The sequence below is a fragment of the Mytilus californianus genome, unplaced genomic scaffold (genome assembly GCF_021869535.1).
Source record: "Mytilus californianus isolate M0D057914Y unplaced genomic scaffold, xbMytCali1.0.p SCAF_5, whole genome shotgun sequence".
In the NCBI taxonomy this organism is placed as follows: Eukaryota; Metazoa; Mollusca; class Bivalvia; order Mytilida; family Mytilidae; genus Mytilus; species Mytilus californianus.
The window spans coordinates 17,142,523-17,161,595 of NW_026262701.1; the positions used below are offsets into that span (position 1 = coordinate 17,142,523).

Below are 19,073 nucleotides of genomic sequence, written 5' to 3' on the forward strand. Positions count from 1 at the left end.
AAGTTTCATCCAGTTGGATTTTATTATTAAAGATTTTGAATTTTTCACATTTTTACTGTTTCCATGGTAACGGCAGCCGTTTTGAAAATTCCAAGTTCAAACTGCAAATCTGCCCACGCCAGTTACCATTTCTGTAAAGTTTCTTCCAGTTTGGAACATTTTGATTATTTTCGCATTTTTGCTGTTTCCATGGAAACGGCGGCCATCTTTTACCATTCCATAGCAAGATGCACAACTTCACATGGGGGTCCTCATTATAGTATAGTTCCATCAACATTGGTCCATTAAATTTCGAGAACTAGCGCAGACAAAAATGTGTGGAAGAAAAATAAGAAAAAAAGAAACGTAGAATAACAATATGTCACACCAACTCCGTTGAGGGTGCTATAATAAGAAACGGGACAAAAACATAAAGTCTCCAAAACTCCGTTTTGGCGACTTAATAATAAAACATAATCAATCTACCAATACACAATGTTAAACAATACATGTATATATACATGACTTTACATGACCAAAAAAAATGGAATTCCTATAGTCTTAAAAGTTCATATATGATAAACATTATCACTGTTAAAAATATAATGACTTGAAAATTAAAAGGCAGATACAGTTTTTGATTTTTTTAACTTCACACAATAGTGAATTCCACACTTTTGTACCATTTTTTTGTAGAAGTATGTATTTGAATTAAGAACAATGAAATAATATCTGATGATAAAAATTGGAGTATTTTAATACCTTGCAGTTTGTAGTCACAATAATATTTGACAAATATTTCAGTACTAGTTAATTTTTTTTATTTGTGCGTCAATTATGACTAGTTGTGCAGGAATAATTCCAGATGGTTTTCTAATATCATATTCGTTTAAAACAGTTCTAGCTGCCTTTTTGTAATTAACAGTTACTTAAAATTTTGCTGCTGTTTTCCCATATTGAACAACTGTAATTTAAATGTACAAGAATATAATATTCATTGCACAATGAAATTGTCGCATTATGATTCAAGTAATTCTTTTCAGAAACGTCAATAAAGAAAGTAACTACTTTTTGATAACGTACTAGATAAGATCAGACCAAAATCCAAATTCAAAACATTTATCTTTCGTTGAGGACTTCGGGCACGCAATAGGCCATACTTTGTCTTGTGCTTGTCTGTTATTTGTAACTTTAATAATTTTTCTTTTTTATTTTACAAGCGGAATTCAAAGAGCGCAATCTGAAGATATTAAAATTGCAGAAATACATGTCGCGCTTAAGTAATCATGGTGTGTCATACACAAAAATACTGCCAAAATATTTCCAAATTTCGCCAAAAATGAAAAGTGTCTATTAATATGGAATATTTTGACATAAAGGTCAACTTTGTTAATCATTTGGGTAAGCTGCAGGATTAACAAATAAACTCTTATCGTATTTGTTGCTTTGTAGATAAAATATTCCATGTGCAATGACATTTCCTTAACTACATCTGTCTCGAGTTTTTGGATCCTTTCATAAGGTTAGAATGCTAATGGTAATAAAAAACATTCTCCTTCCCACTTTGCTTTACTGACTCGTTCATATGGTAACAGTCAATATCTCAGTTAGAAGTACTTTAAAGGTAAATGTGATCGTTCACTATATCAGTTTGTTCTTTCATTAAAGCTTCGTACACATTAACTGACGCACACTCATCATAAACGTGTGGTCTGTCGTCCAGGTTTTCTTCACTGGAAATTTGGTCGTATGTCTTTGGAATACATCCGTCGTAATTGTGCGAGCTGATCTGCCAATCTCCAGATAATGGTTGGTAACTACTGGACGTATCAATAGTTATAAGTGAATGTGCATTATTGGAAGTATGCTCCATGATTTCAGGCAATTCCACTGAACTTTGGGTATTTTTTCGGTTAAAACCATTCCCCGAATGCTCATTGTTTGAAAGCCTTTCAACTGTAGTTGGATTACGTTGAGGACGCGGGCTGCTTTCGGTGTTTTCGTTATTGTTTTCTTTTAAGTGTGTCCCGTTTGTAGATCCCCGATCCGCATCATTCGAATGCTTTATTTTGATAGCATCTACATATCTGCTTTGTGCTTGAAAAATTACAAATGCTACAATCCCAACAAAAATGATTATTCCAGAGGTAATGGCAGCAATTATGTATATTTGTAGACTTGCAAAACCTGTAAAAATTAGCAAAATATTAGTTGTTTATATTTCGTAAAGCCTAGAGTAAAAGTCTTTGTCTCTTCCGATTATTGATACTACAAAAAAGTTATAAGATATTATAGAAATGGTTCATTGTTACTTGCTAAACGTATAGTGGCAAATAGGTCATGCATATTCAGAACGAGTATAGAATGTACTTTGCTTTTTATATTGTCGCTATAAAATATGTAACCGAATATTTCGCACAAATCCAACCTATATATTTTCATATCTTCTTTATAATATACTCTATTCTTCTCATTTTCAAAATCGTCATGATAATGCTTGGCATAATCTTCTCATTATTTATACAATTCGTATGAAACATAGTTAATCGATAATTCACCTAAACTCTATGATGTTAAGTTGGTAATAAAAAGAATTTTCTTTAATATCATTTGCAAATGTCAATAAAAATATTGCTGTCCTCTCAAATATCAATATTTGAGATTTATCTTATTCGGGATTCGTGGATGAAACTGTGAAAGCCTGTTTTAGATATACACAAGGGTACATTAGCTTTTTTATATTTTTGATTTTGTTTAGTCCATAAATGGTGTAGATGTGTTAACATGACTATGGTTGCAATCTGATTAAAAACTACCCACGTTTTAATGCCTTGTGAACGAAGCGAGGACACATGGTCTGCGTTTTAATCTGAGTGATTACGGTTACATACACCCTAGCTAAGAAGAAATTGACTGTTTAAAACTTTTAGTCTCCAGCGTACTCATTATATGTTATTCCAGGAACACGTGTCATGAGCACAGAATCGGTATCATACATTTTTACATTTCATTATATAAACTTTGAAATAGTCAGTACTCGTAGATGTTTCATCACTGATCATTATATCAGATACCACATCTACATTTACAGTGCTCTCAGATGACACTTTCACCGGCTTCTCGTCGCCACTGCTGGCTGTTTCTATTTTTATTGGTTCAGTGGTCCATTTGTATTCTGAAAATGTTGTAGGTAAAATGAATTAAATGAAATGATTTAACTTTGCAAATTAGTATACGTATTGACATGAAAATAAGTCAGCGCATTACAATAAATGCGATGACCGTTGTGAATTTACATCTTATTGCATACTGATAATTTTCAGAAAGATATTAACATTTAATAGCAAATGTTTATCAATCAACTGTTTACTATTGAGGACTTAACATTTGTTACAAAAACACTTACTTTGTCTGTCCAAATATCTAATAATACGAAGCATACATTAAAAAAGAAGTTGGTATGACTGCCAGGTTTATACAATCAATACAATAAACGAAAAAGATAACCATCAGACATTTTATAAATTATAAATTAGCATTCTGTCTGAAGTTTAGTATGTTACCTGTCCCAGATAAGGAGCCTGTAATTAAATGGTTGTCGTTTGTTGCTGTATATATCATATTTGTTTTTCGGTTTTGTTTTTTTTTCATAAATCAGGTCGTTAGTTTTCTCATTTGTAGTACTATGACTTATAGTTGTTAACTTCTACGTCATTTGGTCTCTGGTGGAGAGTTGTCTCATTGGCAATCATACCGCATCTTTTTATTCTTATATATATAGTGATTATGTCATTTTAAGGAGAACCACTGAAGGTAAGTCACTTACATTAGTTACTATGCAGTCGTATTAGCACAGGCAAGAATTTGACCCAGTCCCTCAGTTATGTCAACTGCATTTTACATACAGTTTACGTATTAAAGTTTGTGCTTAGATCAGTTTAAGGGGAACCACGTATGGTTAGTTAATGATATTTGATAAGCAAGGTATTAAAATTTTCACTTCTCATTCTCATTTAGATTTTTAGGCCTCGCCCGCTAAGTCAGTATATCTTGACTTTGATGTTTTTGGCATATTTAACATCTTAAATAAAATTGAGAATGGAAATGGGGAATGTGTCAAAGAGACACCAACCAGGCTAAAGAGCAGAAAACAGCCTAAGGCCACCAATGGGTCTTCAACAGAGCGAGAAAATGCCGCACCCGGAGGCGGGCTTCAATTGGCCCCTAAAAAAATGTGTACAAGTTCAGTCACACTAAACTCCGAAACATATAAATGAACTAAAATTTAAAAAAAACATACAAGACTAACAAAGGCCAGAGGCTCCTGACTTGGGACAGGCGCAAAAATGCAAAACAAAGTTTGTAACTTATATTGGTCGATTAAAAGGGAACCACTTATGGTTAGTGAAAGGTATGCGGTATGCAATTGCATTATCATGGACACATCTCATGTCCATGACGATGATTTTGTCTCGTCTGTGTAGACATTGTCCATTTACTTTGCCGCAACTTTTGCACACCTTTCGTGTTAAAGTTTGTTATAAGAACATATAATGCATGTACCCCTGTTCTCAACGACTTCGTACGGTTTTATCCAGCGTTATCACGATAAGGTTAAAATCAACTTTTCATTGTATCGATACTGTAAATTACCCCCCGCCTCGAAATGTTTTTAAGTTAAATTTTATTAAGCAAAATGACATGAGTAACCTGACCGACTCGCAGCTGTTATGTTCAAGTAGAAGTTATAATAATCTATTCATATGTGTCCGTACATCTGTCTTGTACTGCTTATGAATTGTTTCGTTGTGAGTTGTGTATCTTCCTCTGAATTTAACTTCCGATTACCCTATTAACGTAGATTGTTATGAATTTCTACCTGATAAATATATTTGTACCTTTTACAGTCAACCTGATGTAATTATACAAGGTATCATTAACAGTGTCAACAGTACAGCAATAAAACCCCGCATCTTGGAAACTACTGTTTGAAATTTCTAAATCATATTTTTGTCAACCTTCTTCTCCAATAATTCGAAGTCTTTGATGGAATGGTAATTTATTATTTTTTCTCCAGCCATCTGTATATGTTATACTTATTCCTGAAGATGTATCCCTGTTTCCATTCAGATTTAGCCACTGAATTATTCTGTTTCCTGGTATACTCCGGCATGGAATAACAGGATAACAGAATCGCCAACTGTACTTCTTATTTCAGGATATTGATCAGAAAATACTGCTGAATAAAGAAAACGCAACGAATGCTTATAAAAAGCCACATATACCCTTAATATATATATGAAAGTTGTTTTCAATTTAGACTTGTTTATATATATATACAGTATACTATTATACATTGTTATAGTAGCCGTGTAAATACCATATGTTGTACATTCATTTAATCAAAGAATCAAGTTTCAGGCAAAAACATAACAAACAAATAATTAATGTGGAAATAACGGCCACAGTTCACTTTGAATGACGAGGTCTGACATGATAACAGAATGCCGACATGATTGATTTAACTGACAAATCTGTGCACCATTGGTAGCAATGGATGCTCAAGTTCCTCAAGGTTTATCCTAATGAGAACGAGGGTTATGATCCCCAAATACGTCGGGTCTTATTCGCATCACCCCCTGGTTTCAGGGGAGTAAAGATTAACAGTTTCTATATCATAAAACTCTATATGCACGCTGAATACATAGTCCATACTATGTATCATAAAACAGTCAAGCTCGAACTGGTACCAATGCAGAACCGGCCACTCAGGGTAGACATGAGATGGTCTCAACAGAACTTCCTGCAGTACCGCAGGAAAGTAAAAACCTAATATGATCCGACGTACAATTACGGGAAACGATCATAACCCCTTAATCTTGCCAGATCCCGACATCCTTTTTGACTGTGACGAATGATTTTATTACAAAATAATGGACAATTAGAATCAAGTAATCAAGATAAATGCTGATCTTTATCCAAATAAAGTCAAAAGTTAAATGCATTCCAGGCGAAGAACTAATAGCAGGTATTGATAATTCTATATTCACACTGCTGGTGTCTGAATATGTAGATAAAAATGGTAGCCATTCATGAAAATTAGCATTAACATATATAGTTCTCGAACGTATGATTCAGCAAGCAAATCCATCTGCTTGTTTGTCTCCTCTTTTTTGTCCAAAATGTTATAGATCCGGCCTATTCTGGTCATTCTGAAAAGATAAATAAAACAGCAGCAGACAAAAGAATTGTTATTAGATGGAAGATTGCAGGGGGAGGTGGGTGGGTTTTTGAAACTTTTACATATCTACAAGAGTGGCTAGTTCAATGTAATGCCGAAGAGTCATGTGACGTTGATTATCGGGAAACGAGAACCGGATCCGAATGACGCAGTAATCATTTCTCTTTCATTAAATTGGTTTATCTTATAAATGAGATAAACCGTATTAATCAAAGAATCAAGTTTCAGGCAAAAACATAACAAACAAATAATTAATGTGGAAATAACGGCCACAGTTCACTTTGAATGACGAGGTCTGACATGATAACAGAATGCCGACATGATTGATTTAACTGACAAATCTGTGCACCATTGGTAGCAATAGATGCTCAAGTTCCTCAAGGTTTATCCTAAAGAGAACGAGGGTTATGATCCCCAAATACGTCGGGTCTTATTCGCATCACCCCCTGGTTTCAGGGGAGTAAAGATTAACAGTTTCTATATCATAAAACTCTATATGCACGCTGAATACATAGTCCATACTATGTATCATAAAACAGTCAAGCTCGAACTGGTACCAATTCAGAACCGGCCACTCAGGGTAGACATGAGATGGTCTCAACAGAACTTCCTGCGGTACCGCAGGAAAGTAAAAACCTAATATGATCCGACGTACAATTACGGGAAACGATCATAACCCCTTAATCTTGCCACTTGAGTGTGTCTATACACACTCATCAGAATCCCCCCCCCCTTTCCACAACCTAAAAGTCCATTTAAGTGAACTAGCTAAGAAGGCATTACTCTTTGTTAATACGTTTGAAACTTGGACAATAATATGTTTCCTTTTGTAATAGCTTTGTTATAATGGGGCTGTTATCCTTCCATGATATCCCCTCAGCAAAATTTGTTTTGGACGATATCACTTCTCTTGTTGTATTATCCATGTTATATATATATTTAATATCATCATAAAAACGCAATATTTTAGCAGTAATACATCCACTGATAAACCGATCATGAATTATCAATAGGTTTACTAAAAGAGTTATCTCGCCTTAACTGGCTTAGTTGAACAAATTTATCCAAAAAAAAAATATGTTTGGTACTTGTTAAAATATTTTTAATAATGCGATAAATCAGGAAGTTTTCTTCATAGAGATAAACAGTCTAATCAATAACATTGAACATCTGTCTACAAATTCGGAGATTTGGGTAACAACTAGACTGATTGTTCACTGCAAAAGTGCAATCCAAGATGGTGGTATAATACCATGAATCTACCTAATTGCTTTGTTAATCTGCATTATGCACTATTGGTTTTGCAAATCTATGTTCGGAACTTCCTCTACAAAGTTTACGAAAATGCATTACCTGTATATATAATTCATGCTATTCTAGGCACCCCTTCGAAGTCGTGTACATTTGTATATATTTAATTTTTATTTTCAACAAGTATCGTGACCAATATTTTAAAACCATGGGTGTATAACGTACACTTTAAAAATTAATTTATTCGTATCAATCAATATATAGAAAGTACCACACTTCCTGTACTAAATCGGCAACCACATGCATTCCTACTAGTACTTAAAATTCGGATACAGCTAAGCAGTCCGTGCAGCTTTTTGGAAAGTTCAAACTTGAATAGTTTTACGTCGAATATATTTTGTGACCTAAAAGAACTAGGTGCTAGAGTGAAATTCCAAGTATTACTCTAAGTAATGGGTGTATATAGATGCATAGTTGATTAATTCCGACTAGAATTAAAAAGAATGAGTCCATCAGCTCTGTGAATAGATAGGAATGCTAAATGTTCCTTTTAATAGAAGGAAAAAGATCAAGAGTATTTGAAATAAATTTAAAAATTCATTGAGGCTCCCATCTGGATAATATACGTGTTTGTCTGTAAAAGTCCGTAACTTATATACCACATATTTGTTTTGTTTCTAAAAATAGTTGTGGGAAAGCCCATAGTTCGTGCTGACATGTAAAAGAAATGTGATAGTAAAATACAAAGTTATCCTCAATGTTCACATATCCGTGTTAGATGATGATGACAATCAAAAATATTATAAACAATACATGTATATATACAATAACATTATCGCACTTCAAAGAAAAGAGGATATTGTGTACCATGCTCTGTCTGCTGCTTCGTGAGTTTATAAAGTAATTTAATAATTGTGTCAAAAGTGCACATAATTCCCTTATTTGCTCTAAGTTGACTTGTTGATAAATTAATTGACCTGTCCATAGTTGCCTATTAACTACTGGTTTGAAGAAGACGTAGTTTATCTTCGTGAACTGATTAAAGTGTGAATTTTGGCAAGGTATATTTTGATCGTATTAAATTCATTCGTAGCATGTTATGCTGTTGTTCTGGAAGTCCAGTGTCTGTTGTGTATATATATACTATCAAGAACAACGGTAAATGAGTTTTAGTGAGCTATCTGAATAACCTATACCAATAGTAATAACATATCATATGTTGAGGTCTTTTTGAAAATATCAACTCAGCTTTGCTTGTATAACTATATTTGCTTGTATAACTATATTAACTCTATTTGCGTAAGTAAGAAAATTTAGGGTCGGGCATGATACATGTATGTATGATTCAACAACGTAAACATGAGCTCTGTAGATCTCTCAACTGACTTGATATTTAATATAAAAATCAAATATCAAATTATAAGCATATTATACAACAAGAACACATGCATATAAATGTAAATAGCTAGGCAAACATGCATAAATTAAAGCAAGCAAGCTAACAAGAAAAGAAACGAAAATTGAAAAGTATATATATATACATGTAACTGAGTAACTCACTCATGTAAAAATGAATTGGTATGATTGCCAATGAGACAACTCTTCACAGTAGACCAAATGGCAAAGAAATCAATAACAATAAGTCATCGTACTGCCTTCAACAATGAGCAGGGCCCATACCGCATTACTAACAATAAGTCATTTTACTGCCTTCAACAATGAGCAGAGCCCATGCCGCATTAATAACAATAAGTCATTTTACTGCCTTCAACAATGAGCAGGGCCCATACCGCATTAATAACAATAAGTCATTGTACAGCCTTCGACAATGAGCAGAGCCCATACCGCATTAGTGAGTAATTAAAAAACCCCAAAAGAAAAATGTTAAATAAGTCAAACGAGAAAACTGTAGGCATAAATTATGTACATTTTATTTATAGTAATGCCGATTTAAGTGTATCAAACAGTATTAGGAAATATTTAAGACTGTTCAAAGAATTTGCACGTGTAAATACTTTAATCGAAGCCATCGACTCTGATTGGATTTATTCTAACGCTATAGCGTCATCCGCCTCAAAATTTGTCATTTGTCTTCTAAATCTCATATAGTGTATTTCATTTACAACGTCAGCTGAACCATCTAACACATAGTGTATAATTGTGTATAAGAAGTGGTATAATGTTATTAATAGATAAAGGTTGATGAATTTGCACTTATTGCCCTCGTGTGTATCTTGTATGTAATAGCGCTATGTGCGTCTTTCAAACGACTGCATGGTGATATAACATATTGTACATTAAAGCAGAGACATGTAAAACTTACATATTATGTCTCTGATTAAAGTCTCAGTGCGATCATATTGCTCATGTGAAATTCAAATTAAATATATGACATCAAATAATAATAATAAATAAACCTTTCAGTAATCTTATGTTTATCACTATCAGATTAATCTTATTCGTTATGAGATAAATATCAATTAGAATAATTATACGCCGCAAAACATCAACTTTTTTATAAATTCAACATACCAAGATTAATGTTTGACGAAATCTGCAAACCGCTGGAACCAGGTTATGAATTCTTTGGATCAGTGGTTCTCCTATTCTTTTGAATCGTGTTTTCCTTGTGCATGTTGTGCCGTGTGGAATTATAAATGGGGGCTCCTGGTGTGAAGCCATTAAATTGATCACCGGTCCATGAGCCACTGACAAATTGGAAGCTGTCCCTGTCATTGGTGCATTGTATAATTTTTATGGTGAAGATACATTAATTAAATTGTTCTATGATCTTTACACATCCATACATGTCGAAAGAAACTGGAGGTGTTCCTCGTGTTGATGGCATCGGATCGTATGGTGACAGTTCGGTTTACCTTTTAATTTCGTCATTTGCTGGCCCTTGCAAATGAAAATCCTTTCTTGGAGAATTACCTTGTCTCTTCGATAGTTTCATACCAAAATATTGTAATATGACATGCGGATGTCAATGATTTTTTACGATTGCATTTTTGAAACTTTTACATATCTAATAGAGTGGCTAGTTCAATGTAATGCTGAAGAGTCATGTGACGTTGATTATCGGGAAACGAGAACCGGATCCGAATGACGCAGTAATCATTTCTCTTTCATTAAATTGGTTTATCTTATAAATGAGATAAACCGTATTATAAAATATCAATCTAAACTTAATCTACAATATTAAATATTTTTCCTGTGATCTTTCTATTTAAATACCTTTAACCAAACATGCATATAATGAGATAAAAACGACAACATCCATTCAGTCCAATGTCCAACAGTGTATATAATGATTGCTTTGTGTTATATTTTGAGTATACCGTCATTGGAAATTCAGGAAACAATGTTATTTTTAACTACTGTAAATTCAGAAATTATTGCGTGCATTTATTATTGCGATTTTTGAAGAATTAACAAAAATGCGAGTTTAATTTTTGCGATTTTAGGAAAAGCTACTTACAGATATATGTATTTCATATCAGAATGCCAGTTCTTATTATTGCGATACTCAAGTAGTCGCATTATTCGCAGAAATAAAAACCTCGCAATCATTTCTGAATTTACAGTATCTGTTTCCCATTTCAGTAATCAATTGAACTTGGGGGAAAACGTAAATGATAATCGTTATTGAATACATTGTACTTCCGTCGTTGTCACGTATTTTACAAATGTTTTAGAATTAAAAGTATTTTTATCAAAGATTTGGTAAGAGGAAGTATTGATGAAAATCTAGCAATATTTATTGTCTCGATCGTATTTCCGTTTGGTCAATGTAACACCTACACTGTACATAGATATTGTCTTTGGTATGGCGACGATTATTCGCCAAATATGATATTATTTAATTGGGGAAAATGGAATGCATCGTATATATTACATAATATATTTCCCGTCAATGCTAAATACATTCCACTTGATAGACACACCCAAAACTATAGGGTCTTCTCGTTTATAAATACGTTTTCTGTTGACAACATCCCATTCTTTTGTAAGTATAGGCCTATATCCGATTTGAACATGTTGTTTCATACGAAGATTTCAGAAATAAAACATGAAAATTACATTTGATTAATTTATCCGAAGCGCTGTTCTGGATTTACTTTCATTAGGAAAGCTCAAAACCAAATATTTGAAAGCCAAGGATGTAAAAGTAAACATTTAAAGGACTTTAATGAGTTACAAAAAATACCTAACAGTACAACTGACCATATCAACCACCAACACCCGTCTCCTCCGAAAATAAATCAGACATACAAACAAAGGCATCAAAAACAAACAGCACATGGCCCAGATAGCCGGACTTGGTACAATCAAAAGATGTGAAGGGGTCAAATCTGTTTTACGTTTATGGTAAGTATTGGACGTAGCAATAGTTATAAGTGAACGTGCATTATCGGAAGTATGATCCATAATTTCAGGCAATTCCACTGAACTTTGGGTAACTGTTCGGTTAAAACATTGCCCGAATCACACAAACCATCCCGTTGCCTATCAATGCTACAGTAGCAAGAAGGTTTGACAAACGTGATGATTGCGGATTTCCAATTGTCAGCTTCCCATTTCTCAACAGTAACACAACTTTTGTGACATCGTATGGCGTACTGTAAATTCAGAAATTATTGCGATGTTTTTATTATTGCGAAAAATGCGACAGGGTTATAATCGCAATAATTTAAACTCGCATTTTGAAATTTTTTATATGAATTAAACAGGACTTTTCTCAATATCGCAAAAATCTAAATCGCATTTTTATTCAGTATATATTTTCATTTCTAAATTGATCGATATAATTTACGTTCGTGCATGAAAGTTCATACTATACGCATTTTATAATCAGGGTTGGGCTCCTGCCATGGAAACGACTGAAATCGACACTACACAAGTTTCACGGTCAACATCACGAATAAGTTGACCGATACGATATGCCTGTGTTCCTACTCACAAGCGACATGTTTTTGCGGTCTAAGATATTTAGATACCAGAATAGTGATTATAATAATGATAATAATATCTTTATTTAAAGAAAGTAACTCATTAGGATTAGACCAATTTGCAATAAGGCTATCTACATACAATATTAACTTAACGAATAAAACTTAATCAATCTACCATATATATATATATATATATATATATGTCTACAGCGATGGACACAGTGCAGGCGGTATTGTCTCGATATCCCAATAGCATGAGTTCGACTCCCGGCGAGAGAAGAACAAAAATTTACTTCCGCAAATTTGCAGATTTAACATTGTTGTGCTGATATTTAGAGTAATTATGAATATAATATGTGTTTTCAGCCATGTATCACCTTCACTGGTGATCCAGTGGATGGATAAGTATGTCGTAGAGTTGTCACTTGTTTAGACGTTCTTATCAAAATAATTATTTCTGCGATAGATATTTAGCTAATCTGCAATCAATTCCATCTCCATGCCTAATATATCATGTACTGTGTTACAACTCTAGATTCTACTGATTCTACTGACGAGGAAAGGTAACACTAGGCCACCGAAAGCTAAATTATTAGATCAGTCTAGGTGGCCGAGTGGTCTAGAGCGCTGGACACAGTGCAGGCGGTGTTGTCTCGATATCCCAATAGCACGAGTTCGAATCCCGGCGAGGGAAGAACAAACATTTGCTGTGCTGATATTTAGAGTAATTATATATATTTGTACGATTTTGCCCCTTGCAGAGTTATAGAAAAACACTACATTAACGGGTGTTACACGGACACTTTTTAGATGATACACGGACATTTTTTAGTTGTTACACGGACACTTTTTATGAATAGAATCACTCGTGCATGATCAATGAGTTCATGGGCACTTTAAATTTCTATAAGATTTGAACTTTTTCTTTCACCGACATATTTCCTGTCTTTTTTTATTAGAATATTTACGTTAGCATCAATAACTATATTTTTTTCAAACAATTCCAGTATATTACTATTCATATCAGTACACTAAGGGATTGACCATTTAACTTCAAAATGGGGGTTATGGTTTTTTCCTAAAAAAAATTCTGATCCCCAATTTTATGAGAAAAAATGTATTGTGGCCAAGCAGATGACAAAATAATGTTCTGATTCCTGATTTTCTGAATACCGTATATAGTAGTTTTTTTTTAATAAAAAAAATATTTGGGTGATAGCGTTGAAAAACTAAATAATTTTCTTACTCAGAAAAAAAAACATACCCCTTCCCCCTTTTTGAAGCTAAATGGTCGGTCCGTAAATGTATTTTTTTTCAATATATGGACATGAATAGTTTTCTTGACAATGCTTAAAGTAGAGAAATGCTGGTTCCGAAGTTTATATTTCAATAAAAAAAGACAGGAAATATATATATAAAAAAATCAAATCTAACCAAAAGATAAAATCCATATCAACCCACCAATGCACGATTGATCCTATTAATAAAAAGTGTTCGTGTAATACATGTTCAAATAGGCAGCAAATCTTGAATACAAATCATTAAACTTATGTCACCAATTTTGGACGGTAAGCTGCGATAGGATCATATTGTGACACGTGTTTGATCGTGATCAACACTATTAGAGACATATAAAAACCTATTAGCATGAACAATTAAAAAAACAAATCCAAAATATATGCCTATATATATCTAATCACAAGACAAAATCAATTGTTTCATAACATTTCATTCACTTATGAAATAGGAAATTCATTCTTTTTATACATTTATATTGTTATTGAATTCATATATGTTGAATTCATACATATTGAATTCATATATTTGGGAGCAAACGTACAATTTTTATTATTTTTAAGGGGGAACGAGGGAATGGAATGGCACATCCTGCATTTTTTCAACAAAAAAAGGATCAAGCCTGTATATTTTAAATTTATTATACCCCCCCCCCCCCCCCCCCAATTTTTTTTCGTTTTTCCCGAAATAAAAATCAACTGTTAGCTTGCTTACCTCTGAAATCTTTTTCATACATTTCTTACTTGCGAAGTTGCATTTTAAAAAGTCTCAAAGTGTACGACATTCATCTTTTACTTATCATGGTTCTTTTTCATAAAATTATTAGATTCTTGAAATTTTTGAGAAAAAAAATCTCGGCTGAAGGGAAAGGGAAAAAAAAGTTTGTTCAAACTGTAACTTACATTATCTGGTATATGGCCAATTAAGTTTCTAATCTGTTTAATTTTGCTACCTCTTCTAAATGCAAAATGTACTACTTCTTTCTTGAAACGTCGTACAAGTCAGATACAAAACAAAGGTAATAAAAAACAGGCCGGAAACAAACTGCCGTTTAATTTTTCTGCACTTGTAGTCAGGTCAAGGTCCTCGGCTATCACCTCGGACTTTCACCTGACTACTCGTGCAGAAAAAACTATCCGGCAACGGTTGTTACCGGCCTGTTTCTTTGTTACTTTTGTATTGTATCTAATACATATATCGTAGAAGTATGAAGTGAAAAGTACAGGTTCCAGCCCCGGCCGGGGAGGAAGTAAAGAATCAAATCTACTCTAACATTGTTAGGGTGATTTTCTAGGCACTTTATAAATATTCTAAGGCCTGGTATTTCTTAATCATAAGAAATCCAATGGACAAGGTATTGTTTACAGTTGTCACTACACATACGCAGACACACATAAATATATATATATACATATATATATATATAAACATAATTATAACAAAAATAATACACCTAAAGTATACATTGTGGTTAGTCTTGTAAATTTAACACTCTGTTAAAGCTACAATGACTTGTAAGAGTATTTGAATGCAGATACAGTTTTTGATTTTTTAATTTCACTGTATCATGTGGATGGGTCATTTTCAAAAAAAGACGAATTTTGAAATTGCAAAATTGAATCAAAGTAACTAATTCAAATAACCCTCTTCATAAGTAAATCTAAACAAACAGTACTTATGGAATAACATATAAAAGGATGCAATCTTGAAAATGTCATACAAGAATATATTGAAACATTTTTTTACAGATGATACAATATTTTGTATCACCTGTTACCATGTTGAAAAGAAATTTCGGGTTATTTAGAAAAGGCTTCGATAAAACTTTAAGCTTGTTTTTCATAGCCAATAAGATGGTTTTCAAGAGTCAAAACTTTTAAATATTTCATTCTGTGTAAGGATAGATTATTTGTCAATTTTCCATGTTGTACTGAAAAATACCTCTAAAATTTGGTTTTCAATGGTTATAAAAATAACCACCAGCAACGCAAGTCTAAGATAGTAATTCATTATGTTTAGCATTTGTTTTCTCTTTCTAGAAAACCCAACATCAAGTAATTCCGTCGCATGTTGGTTTACTTTTGTCTTTCTTTTGTTGATAACAGGAACGTACGTTAACGATATATCACCATATTAAGTTCTATCATGTTACCCTTTTTGTCTATCCTGCTACCGATAGCAATATTGCATTTGTATATGCTGAATTGTGAAGGTTAGGATGTTGTAACCTTAAAATGAGTTCAGACAACCAAACATTTCATTATGTGTAAAGCTATATGTAATTACAGATATACACTATTTAAAGACGTTTCTGTCAAATATTGTCTATTCTTTTACTGTAACCATAGTAACAATAGTAACAGGATAGACATAACAGGATAGACAAATTTCTTCATTTATGAATGTTGTTGTGAAATAACTACTCCCTTTGATGAAGTGATGATGTTATTTCTGTTGTGATTTTGGTTTCCAACACGTAATTGCACTTTTTACAAGTATATTATTGGTGTAATTAATATATATGTTGGTGACATTATAGACATGACAAAAGGGTACCCACTATTTTTTTTCACTAAATGTCTTGAATTTATTTTTCCCTACACGGTTATGAAATAAACGTGCTGTGTTATATTGTTAGGATGCTTTGTGCTTTTGAAATCATCATTGAATAGTATCCTAATCAAAGGGGAGAAACAAGTTAACGGTTTATTTAGTAGCGATAACAGGATAGACATGCATTTCATGTACGCTGATTGAATTTATTTTGTAGAAAAAATGTTATATAGAATAATAAAGAAGTTACGTTAGAGTTATTATTAACATTTTAAAATAGTTCCTTTCGCAGATAGCAAGGCAATCAGAACATAGGGAAAAAAAACATTTGAAAAGTGTTACACTGACACTGTACGCAAAAACATTACGCAAAAAATCGGACTTCAATATATTTTAATCTTATCAAAATAGATCTTCATACGGTTTCATCCGGCTTTATCACGATAATGTTAAAATCAACTTTTCATTGTACCGATACTGTAAATTACCCCCGCCCCGAAATGTTTTTAACTTAAATTTCATTAAGCAAAATGACATGAGTAACCTGAACGACTCGCAGCTGTTATGTTCAAGTAGAAGTCGTAATAATCTATTCATATATGTCCGTACATCTGTCTTGTACTGCTTATGAATTGTTTCGTTGTGAGTTGTGTATCTTCCTTTGAATTTAACTTCCGATTTCCCTATTAACTTACATTGTTATGAATTTCTACCTGATAAATATATATGTACCTCTTACAGTCAACCTGATGTAATTATACAAGGTATCATTAACAGTGTCAACAGTACAGCAATATAACCCCGAATCATGGAAACTGCAGTTTGAACTTTTTAAATCATATTTTTCTCCACCTTCTTCGCCAATAATTCGACGTCTTTGATGGAATGTTAAATTAGTATTTATTCTCCAACCATCTGTATATGTTATGCTTATTCCTGTAGATGTATCCCTGTTTCCATTCAGATTTAGCCACTGAACTATTCTGTTTCCCGGTATATTCCGGTATGAAGGATAACAGAATCACCAACTGTACCTATAAATTCAGGATATTGCTCAGAAAATACTTATGAAAAAAAATAAATCGCAACGGATACTTACAAAGAGCCACATATACATAATATATATATATTCAATCATACCCGTAATTTACAATATTTCATATTCTTCTTATGATCTTTCTATGTTTTAAATACCTTTAACTAAACATGCAAATACTGAGATAAAAACAACGACATCCATTCAGACCAATGTCCATCCGTATAAATGTGATCACTTATCATTGTATTTTTATTACACCGTCAGTGCAAAATTCCTATTTCGAAAAGGAAATAATAAATAATTTACAAATATCTACATATGTTTCCCTGTTTCCGATGGAATGAAATAAGACAAAAGATCATACTATTGAATTACTTCCTTCATTGACACGTATTAAGGTAATAATAGTATTTATTTCCAAAATGTTTCGTCTACAGGAAGTATAGAAATCAAGATTTCGTTCTATTTACTAGTATCGAAAAATGCAGTTCATAGTTTAAACTTATTTATTTCGTCCGCCATTTCTTTTGTTTATTGTAGTTACTTTTCAAAAATAATGCTTAACAGCATGAATTACACATTGGACTTGTACTTTAATATCAAAATAAGGAGTTGAAGGTTGATTGCCAACGAGACAAATATCAATATAAACAGACTTAGGCCTTCAGCAATGAACAAAACCTATAAGGTATCACGAGTAAGGTGGGATTGAAGGCAGTTATAAAGAGAAAATTAACGGCCTGATTTATACTACAACAATCCCTTGTTTCACTTTTAATGTTGATTATGCGTAACCAATCTCTAGCTAAAAAATTAAATTGAAGGTCATATGAATACGGATTCAATGAGCTCAAATTATTCACTTGCAAGTTAATAATTCATCAGCGATATTTTTTAGCTTATTTTGACAAAATTGCACCAAACTGGCTGCGAAAAGTGATTTATCATTTCACTATGTCACTTTCATTAATGATTGAACAAAAACAATCATATTTTAATTTTTTTTATATCTCAGAGCGAATGCCCTTTTAATAATGTTCTTCAGTATTTAAATTCTGCTTTGTAAATGATATTTTCTTTGATGTTAACATAATATTTAATACTTTCCTTTTAGATTGATATATGTTGTATGGTCTTGGGTCGTTTGGCAAATACAAAATTGTTTTTTTCAACATTTATTGTCGCCTGTATATAGCCAATGCTTAACGACTTGGGTTTATACAGCCACAATCAATCACGTAATTTTACTAATTGTGAGGATATGTAACATGATAATAATAATATATACTTAACAATTTACCAACATTACTTTTAATTAATGCTATTTACTTTACATCACTATGACCATCCAAAGTAATTGGTACTGATTAAAGAAATGGTCAGCTATGCAACCCAATTATGGTTAGTTTTTACATTATTAGAGAACACATTAGATTGACGAAACTTGCTATTTTAATCCTGGTATCTATGATGAGTTTATTTGCTGATCATTCAAACCAAAGATTGCAAGTCTCTTCCAAGATGAAATTAGTTCAACAACAATTAGTTCATGTTATGCATTTTTGAAAAGTTAACCGGGGGATTGTAGTTTTATTTTGGGAAAATGTCTAAAAACGTACGGTATGATTCTTGATCCAAAAACAAAAAGATAAGCCTTACAACCATGACGTCATTACAAAGAAAGTACATTTATCAATATTTATTTTGTTATTTTTACTAACCGGGAAAAAAAAGCAAGTCAGGTTCTCAGGGTCTGGAG

The 19,073-nt window shown here is 32.7% G+C and overlaps 1 protein-coding gene and 2 long non-coding RNA genes across 8 annotated transcripts in view; all 3 read right to left on the reverse strand.

Annotated features, from left to right (window-relative positions):
* The window catches only part of LOC127701062 (neurogenic locus notch homolog protein 1-like), an 85,358-nt gene that overhangs the window by 23,790 nt on the left and 42,495 nt on the right, over positions 1–19,073 (reverse strand). The window lies entirely within an intron of this gene.
* Positions 353–17,583, reverse strand: LOC127701121 (uncharacterized). Its single transcript, XR_007981827.1, has 2 exons — positions 17,470–17,583; positions 353–5,218 (listed from the first exon to the last, which is right to left on the reverse strand). It is a non-coding gene; the product is annotated as an uncharacterized LOC127701121 (long non-coding RNA).
* Positions 6,158–10,641, reverse strand: LOC127701128 (uncharacterized). The gene is made up of 2 exons (XR_007981835.1): positions 10,004–10,641; positions 6,158–6,191 (listed from the first exon to the last, which is right to left on the reverse strand). It is a non-coding gene; the product is annotated as an uncharacterized LOC127701128 (long non-coding RNA).